Here is a 7431-nt window from a genome sequence, read left to right as displayed (position 1 = left end):
TTTAATGTATGCCACATACACTCTTCTAGGAAAATGACTTTATTACAGAGCTTTGGAGCAACAAGCCGGGACAAGCACACCCACTTTTGAGGAGTCCGCTTGGTACAACCTCTGGTGTCCAATAGCTTTTCTCCCTCCCCAGCCCTCTGGCTAGAAATCTGAGGTAGCCAGAAGGATCTCATGTATAATATGGGGAGTGGGTTAACCTTTCATGTCCTTGCTTCCAAAGACTGTTGGTGTGCAAATTTTAACAACAATTTTTTTTTATTAAAAGATCTGGCCAATGAAATTTTATTTTTTACTTAAGCAAATGTATTAAACTTTAGTATATCACATTTTTTTGATATTATTTAAACACTTTGTATTTCAAATTGAATAAAACAAGTATCTGCATTTTGATTTAACCCTTCTATTTAGTTTTAAACTAAACTGTCCTATGAAAAATTAAACACAGCAATTCTGGCCACAAGACAAACACCACAAGACAGGACATAGAACACAAAACAGAACTCCTATTGTGCCAGTAAATTCATGAGATGTTGAATTGCTTTTCAGCTGGCATCAGTTTTCTCTGATTTTCTGAAAGACAAAAAAAAACACAGATCTACCCCGTTTGGGCAATCAGTCATTGTTTAAAATATTTCCTTTTTATACAAATACCCTTGTTAATTGCAGGCAAAACAGAGAATTACCCATATTTTCTTGTATTTGTTTTATAGGCAGCCCAGGTTTTAGTGGCCTCTACCTTATCAGTTAGGTAATTTACATTAAAACAAATGTTTTCCGGCTTGCTTTTGGATCCACAGGTTAAAGATTCTTACTTTAAAAAGGGCACAATAAACTTTACCAGACTTTTGATTGCCTTTTACTTTTAACTCCTGCTGTCAAACACACAGCGCCCTGAAAAGGAAGACACTACCTATTGTAGCCCCTTGGAACCTAACAAGATATTAATTAAGTAGTACTGTATAATTGCATTTCTTTGGGAAAGGGCCCATTTTTTCCAAAATGGCTGCAAAGAAACCAAGAATTCTTTTTTTTCCCCAGTATTTCACAAAGTTCAACTGCTTAATTCTTTCCAGCAACTACAGAGTTAACTTCTCACTTTCCTTTCTTAAATTACTTGCTTATTTCCCAAAAAGACACCCAATTAACTTAGATTTTACCATTTCAAGTATTATTCCGGGATTTACGTTTTTCATTCCTGTAATTATTTACTCTTCTTTTTTCATTATGACCTTCAAATTTTCAACCTGTTTTCCAATCTCTCTATCTGTTGCCTGCCCGCTTGGGCCCGATCCTGTTTTTTTCTCTGAACTGTCCCTTCCATGAGCACCAGCTTTGTTTCACTACCAAATTAACAAGGAGGGTGGGCTTCTTTACTAGCCCCCAGCCCTCCTGGTCCCTTTTCTTAAATATTTTCACTTACAAGGGCTACCCGAGTCCTCCCCCCATGAGGCTTGTCACCTGGACAGAAAGCACGGCTAATTGGCAAGCAAGGAGGTGACAGGCATAAGTCAGAAAGCCGAGGGTAAGCCGGAGGAAGGGCAGAAGCAGGCATAGCACAGAGCGGGGCTGGAGACCCCTGAGATGAATAAGAAAAGGAGGAGGAAAGAGGACGTCCTTTCACATGCGCATAAGCCCAGTTGTCCCATACATACCAATAATCCATCTGGGCTGGAGCTTTATTTTCCAGCCTTTTCCTAAGCACTGTTAATTTTTCCCCAGCAAAGGAACCATCCGGTGGCCAGTCAAAAGGTGTTTGAGTTGTTAGTGCTGGCCACTCAACCTTGCACAAGATTACAGCTTTTTTTTTACCTAACCCATGGGTACCAGAAATATTCCCCCAATTCTCAAGAATTTTAGCCAAAGGGGTCCCCTTACTTACACTCTGCCCAGAACCCATAATGGGCTACCAAAAGGACACAAAATGTGCCACCTTATCGCCTAAGCGACGGCTCACACCCCCCCTCCTCGGAGTTCTCAAAGGTGAACTCACCCTGTGCTGGCTGGAGCTGTCCGAGAGGAGGAGTGTAGTCTCGCTTGTTGGGGCGAGCCTAGAGTCCCATCTGGGTCGCCAAAACTGTTATGAATTACACCTGGTAGGACACGCACACAAATGCTACGAATTACACCTGATAGGACACGCACAGTTCGAATCTAGGCTGAGGCACATAAACAAAGTCCACAAAGTCCAATGCACCGCTACAGACTAGGGACCGAATGGCTAGGCAGCAGTTCTGCGGAAAAGGACCTAGGGGTGACAGTGGACGAGAAGCTGGATATGAGTCAGCAGTGTGCCCTTGTTGCCAAGAAGGCCAATGGCATTTTGGGATGTATAAGTAGGGGCATAGCGAGCAGATCGAGGGACGTGATCGTTCCCCTCTATTCGACACTGGTGAGGCCTCATCTGGAGTACTGTGTCCAGTTTTGGGCCCCACACTACAAGAAGGATGTGGAAAAATAGGAAAGAGTCCAGCGAAGGACAACAAAAATGATTAGGGGTCTAGAGCACATGACTTATGAGGAGAGGCTGAGGGGGCTGGGATTGTTTAGTCTGCAGAAGAGAAGAATGAGGGGGGATTTGATAGCTGCTTTCAACTACCTGAAAGGGGGTTCCAAAGAGGATGGCTCTAGACTGTTCTCAATGGTAGCAGATGACAGAACAAGGAGTAATGGTCTCAAGTTGCAGTGGGGGAGATTTAGGTTGGATATTAGGAAAAACTTTTTCACTAAGAGGGTGGTGAAACACTGGAATGCGTTACCTAGGGAGGTGGTAGAATCTCCTTCCTTAGAGGTTTTTAAGGTCAGGCTTGACAAAGCCCTGGCTGGGATGATTTAACTGGGACTTGGTCCTGCTTTGAGCAGGGGGTTGGACTAGATGACCTTCTGGGGTCCCTTCCAACCCTGATATTCTATGATTCTATGATTCTAACTGCAGAGTTCCCAAAAAACACCAAGTTTATTACGCTCGAGCGTGGTGCCCCCCTGCTAGCCAGGAGGGGACCCTGAATACAGATTATACAAAGGTTATATACTTTTTAGCAAAGCATATTGCCCTCGTGCATCGGAAACCTTAGCCAATAAACGAACCCTTTTCTTATCTACCACCTATCCCTGCTTGGTGCATTCCTTGTGCTAAACCAGTATGTTAATTACACAGCATGGTCCTAAAGCCATACATGAGTAACTTTTATTACCAGGATGGGAGGTCTCACATCAAGGCCAAGAGACAGGGAGTTAGAGACTGACAAAAACCAGATACTGGGAGTCAAGGCAGGCTGGAGACAAGGAGGAGGATTTTCACAGGGATTCAGTAACTAAGGATCACTCCTCCTGGTGTATGATGTGCTGGCATTTAAAGAATGGTGGGCCACAAACCAAAATGGAGTCACATGTGCTAACTTTTCCTTAACACCCTGTAAGGTATATACCATCCTGATTTTACAGAGGTGATTCCTTTACTTCTATTCAAAGTCTTCTTGTAAGAAAACTGAATGCTTTTTCATTGTTCTTAGATCCAAGGGTTTGGGTCTGTGGTCACCTATGCAAATTGGACAGGATTTTTACCAAACCTTCCCCAGGAAGTGGGGTGCAAGGGTTGGGAGGATTTTGGGGGGGAAAGATGTGTCCAAACTACATTTCCCAGTAAACCCAGTTAGAGTTTGGTGGTGGCAGTGGAAATTCCAAGGGCAAAGGGTAAAATTAATTTGTACCTTGGGGAAGTTTTAACCTAAGCTGGTAAAAGTAAGCTTAGGAGGTTTTCATGCAGGTCCCCACATCTGTACCCTAGAGTTCAGAGTGGGGAAGGAACCTTGACAGCTCGCGAAGCAGTTTTGCATTCAGTGGAACACCCAACTCAAAACATTTTTGGCTAGAAAAGTTTCAACGATAGTCAAAACCTCCTGTCAAACCAGAAAGTTTGGGGGTTTTATCTTCATTTTGAAATTGCAGTAAATATACACTAAAAATATTTAAATGGGAAAAAAGGTTAACATAGAAATGAAACATTGTGAAATTATCTAAAAACAATTTTTTTGATTCACCCAAACTGATTTTTTTCAGATTTTTAACTCACAAACTTTTTGACTTTTCGTCCCGATTTATAACAGGAACAATTTCAAAATGCCAAAAACTTCCATGGAATGGGAAAACCATCTGCTGCCCAGGCCTGCTTTGAAAGCAGACCTGCTCTCGTATAGTCTGAGAGCCGTGCACCGAGGGGTCTACACGTTACAACCAAGAGTCAAAGTGAATTTTCTCAGTGTAAGAAGACAGAGGGGCAATAACTCCCATGGTGCCTTGGTGAGTTACTCCAGCTGGGGGTACGACCTGCTCTACATTAGAGCTGCCTCTGTAACTGGAATAGAATTAACAAAGTTAGAATTTAGCCAGAAAGTGAAAGGTAGAATATCTGCTTTGACCAAAAAGTGCCAGGAGATTTCCAAACACTCCCTGCTGAGCCCCACAAGACCACTCTCTGCAGCAGAGCACCCCTTGCTGCCATGCTGGGACATGGGGGTCAGCAATGACTCAGAGGACAGGGCTGTCTATTGAGCCCTGCTCTGTCCTTCCAGCAACACAATGCCCCCCTAGGAGCTTGCTGGGACACTGGGCTTGGCACTGACTCCAAGCAGAGCACACATCCTAATGAGTAACCCACTCCACTCTCTGCAATACAGCACCGTCTCACAGAGCCCCGGGCTCAGGACTGGCTCAGAGCGGGGGGCCAGGCCTGGAATATCAGGGAGAGCAGTTTTCTGTGAGAATTGTTGGATTACATTAAAGAAACACAGGGCCTTCGGTGTAATGCCCATAGCGATCACCAGACGAAACCTGCACGAGCCACCCGTTCTAGCATGGCCACAGACTTTCCTCTCTGATGAAATACATGAACTAGCTCTTTCACTTTGCCCCAAACAATGATTCTAATAAGGCCCATTGGAGTTTGCCAGTGGGAGGGCATCATTATGTGCTTTAAAACACAGCCACTGTCAACAGTTTAACACTGACCTAGCTCTGTGTGACCAGGGGAGTGAAATACACCGGGGGGAAAGTGGAGAGAGAACAGAGAGGGTGCGAGGTTATAAGAAGCTGCAGAGAGAAAGGACACGTCCAAGCTGAAGAAGAAACTAAACAGAGCAGAGAAAGGAATAGAAATAGAGCAACTACCTGTTAGGATTGGCATCCCACAGTGCCTCTTGCCAACCAGGTATCCCACAGTGCCTGGTACCAGCTGTGTTAGAGGCAGGGGCAAGGACCCTAAAGTGGGCAACTCTGGGCTAATCTCCACAAGCAAGTTTCCCCTGAAGCCCTTCCAGTCTGAGGTTGGTTTCACGTGGGGGACAAGGCTACATTCTGTGTGAAGGGTTGGGTGGGGAGATGTAGAGGGGTGAAGGCCAAGGGAGATCTCAGGGCACGGCAGGGAGCAGGTGAGAATGGCTTAGCATGCTGGCCATAGCAGCCCAGCTTGGACGCATGGCCAGGCGCTGCAGCCGGATGTGCGGATTCATAGACTGATTAATGCCAGAGGAGACCAGCAGCAGCATCTAATCTGACCTCCTGGATACCACAGAATGTCAAGCCCAATAACTCAGGCCTCACTAACGCCTATTTCAACAAAGCCCATCTTGACTCTAAGATCGTAAAAGTCAGAGCGTGCCTTACTTCCCTTCAGAGTCCATTCCCACGGCTAATCACCCTCACACGTATCAATGTGAACTTTGTTTCTAATTTGAATGTGTCTCTGTTTAACTCTGGGGTTCTGTTCCTGGGTGTGGGAGAAGAGCAGGGTCTAGTGGGCTGAAGCAAGGGAGCTGAGAGCCAGGACTCCTGGGTTTAGGCTGACCAGATAGCAAGTGTGAAAAATGGAGACGGAGGTGAGGGGTAATAGGAGCCTATAAGAAAAAGCCTCAATATTGGGACTGTCCTATAAAATTGGGACATCTGGTTACTTTACCTGGGTTCAAAGCTGGCTCGGGAAGGCAAATGGGGTTCAGTGGGGGCTGGGATTCGGCCCGTGTAGGAACGGGGAGTGCAGTCTACTGGATTAGAGCAGGGCAGGCTAGATGTCAGAACACCTGGATTCTATCCCCAGAGATGGGAAGGGATTGGGATCCCCGAGATTGGTGTACAGGGGTTCAAATCTGGCTTCTGCATAGCAGAGAGTTTTAGCTCAAACACTCCTGCAAAGATCACCCATTGTTCCTCCTTGGTTAACCATTAACACCCCGCGTACACTGGCAGGGACACAGACCGAGTGAATGGAGTGTGGGAACAGATCCCAGCCGACACCTTTCATCCTGGTGGGGGTACCATACCCCACAGAGCTGCGGGTTCTCTTGTTCCCCTTTTTCCTCTTCCTCTACCTGTTGACGCTGTGTGTGAACCTGCTCGTCCTGCTGGCAGTGGCCCGGGAGCCCTGGCTGTACAAGCCCATGTACTGGTTCCTGTGCCACTTGTCCTTCCTGGACATGACGGTCTCCTCAGTGGTGGTGCCCAAGATGGTGGCTGGCTTCCTGCCAGGCAGCGGGACCATATCCTTCCAGGGCTGCGTGGCCCATTTCTTCTTCCACTTCCTTGGCTGCACCAAGTGCTTCCTCTATACGGTCATGGCCTACGACCACTTCCTGGCCATCTGCAAGCCACTGCACTACAGCGTCATTGTGAACCTCAGAGGCTGCCCATGCCTGGCAGCGGGGTCCTGGCTAGGGGGTTCCCTGCACTCGCTGATAGAGACCGCACTCACCTTCCAGCTGCCCTATGGCCAGGGGAACCGAGTGGGATACATCTTCTGTCATATCCTGGCTGTGCTGAAGCTGGCCTGCGGGGACATGGCGCTCAATGAGCTGGAGACATTTGTGGACATCAGCTTCCAAACCTTCACCTGCTTCCTGCTAATCCTGATGTCTACATTATCTCTGCCATCTTGAGTATCCACTCTGCCAAGGGGAGGCGCCGGGCCTTCTCCACCTGCAAGGCTCACGTCACCATAGTGGTGACCTACTATGTGCCTGTGGTCTTCATCTACCTGAGGCCAGGTTCCAGCACACTGTGGACAGGGTGGTGGCTGTATTCTACACCACGTTTACTCCGCTGCTGAACCCCTTCATCTACATGCTGAGGAACAAGGAGATGAAGGATGCCCTGATGAGACTGGGGGACAGCAAACTGCTGGGGCCTGAGCCATGATTGTCCTGTGTCCAGCAGGAGCTTCCTGAGAACTGGACAGGGAGAGAGGGATCTGGAGATTAGCATCAGGACTCCTGGGTTCTCTCGCTGGCTCTGGGAGGGAAGTGGGTTCTACCGATTGAACTCCAGGTTCCTGGGATCTACTGGAGTTTGTTCCAATTCTCTTGTGGGTAGAGACACCCAGATTTGCCCTTGAGACTCTTGGGTTGTATTTCTGTTTCTTGGAGAGGAGTGGTGTCT

The 7431-nt window shown here is 47.1% G+C and overlaps 1 pseudogene; it reads left to right on the top strand.

Annotated features, from left to right (window-relative positions):
• The first annotated feature begins 6263 nt into the window (after positions 1–6263).
• Positions 6264–7191, top strand: LOC119563639 (annotated as a pseudogene).
• Positions 7192–7431: the final 240 nt, after the last annotated feature.

This window comes from Chelonia mydas, chromosome 13 (assembly GCF_015237465.2).
Source record: "Chelonia mydas isolate rCheMyd1 chromosome 13, rCheMyd1.pri.v2, whole genome shotgun sequence".
Taxonomy (NCBI): Eukaryota; Metazoa; Chordata; order Testudines; family Cheloniidae; genus Chelonia; species Chelonia mydas.
Note: the sequence above shows the minus strand (reverse complement) of the source record. Positions and strands in the feature narration are given on the sequence as shown.